This window comes from Enhydra lutris, unplaced genomic scaffold (genome assembly GCF_002288905.1).
Source record: "Enhydra lutris kenyoni isolate GAN:26980312 unplaced genomic scaffold, ASM228890v2 scaffoldscaffold14, whole genome shotgun sequence".
NCBI lineage: Eukaryota > Metazoa > Chordata > Mammalia > Carnivora > Mustelidae > Enhydra > Enhydra lutris.
In genome coordinates this window covers 42,231,163-42,232,010 of record NW_019154098.1, presented here as the reverse complement: position 1 = coordinate 42,232,010, position 848 = coordinate 42,231,163, and the positions used below count along the sequence as shown (strand labels likewise).

The 848-nt window shown below is 49.5% G+C and overlaps 1 long non-coding RNA gene across 1 annotated transcript in view; it reads left to right on the top strand.

Moving 5' to 3' along the window:
• The window catches only part of LOC111146841, a 6,957-nt gene extending 6,353 nt beyond the window's left edge, over positions 1 to 604 (top strand). The window contains exon 3 of the long non-coding RNA XR_002640567.1: positions 368 to 604. This is a non-coding gene — a long non-coding RNA (uncharacterized LOC111146841). The remainder of the gene's footprint in view (positions 1 to 367) is intronic.
• The last annotated feature ends 244 nt before the right edge of the window (positions 605 to 848 follow it).

Below are 848 nucleotides of genomic sequence, written 5' to 3'. Positions count from 1 at the left end.
GGTAAGTTTTATAGATGAGGGGAAAAGGCTCAGAGGAATCAAAGGGCTTGTCTGAGACTGTGTAGCTTGCAGGTTGCAACTTGAATCCAAGACATGATTCCAAGTGTTATGATCGTTCTCCTTTTTCATGGATACCAATAGAAGGTGGGACAAAAGTAATAGAAAACAATCAACATTTTATAATTCGAACTGTAGAACCTTGGAGGAGGCCTCACACATCAAAAATTTCAACCCCCTCCCTCATTTTCTGAAATAGGACAGTGAGATTCGGAGGGGTTCTGTGATGTATCTCAAGGGGCATCTCCAGTCAAAGATGTAGTTACACTGAAGCTGGCTCCTCCACTTACCGCCTCTGGTTTGTCCTCAGGCTTCACTCGTGGCTGGAGAGATTGGACTGAAGTTGCAGGAGAGCCAGCTGCCCTCTGCTTTCCTGCGTCGGAGCCTCTGGAAGCCTCTGGAAGCCCAGCCCCCCAGAAACCTCCAGCTCTGGCAGGAACATGGCCCCAACTGAAGGAAGCTTGGTTTCTCTCTCTCCCTCTTTCTGTCATTTCTTTTTCTTTCTTTCTTATTTAGCTTGCAGGTGAGGGGTGAGGCTTACGGAAGAGGCATCACTCGTGGCTGGAGAGATTGGACTGAAGTTGCAGGAGAGCCAGCTGCCCTCTGCTTTCCTGCGTCGGAGCCTCTGGAAGCCTCTGGAAGCCCAGCCCCCCAGAAACCTCCAGCTCTGGCAGGAACATGGCCCCAACTGAAGGAAGCTTGGTTTCTCTCTCTCCCTCTTTCTGTCATTTCTTTTTCTTTCTTTCTTATTTAGCTTGCAGGTGAGGGGTGAGGCTTACGGAAGAGGCATC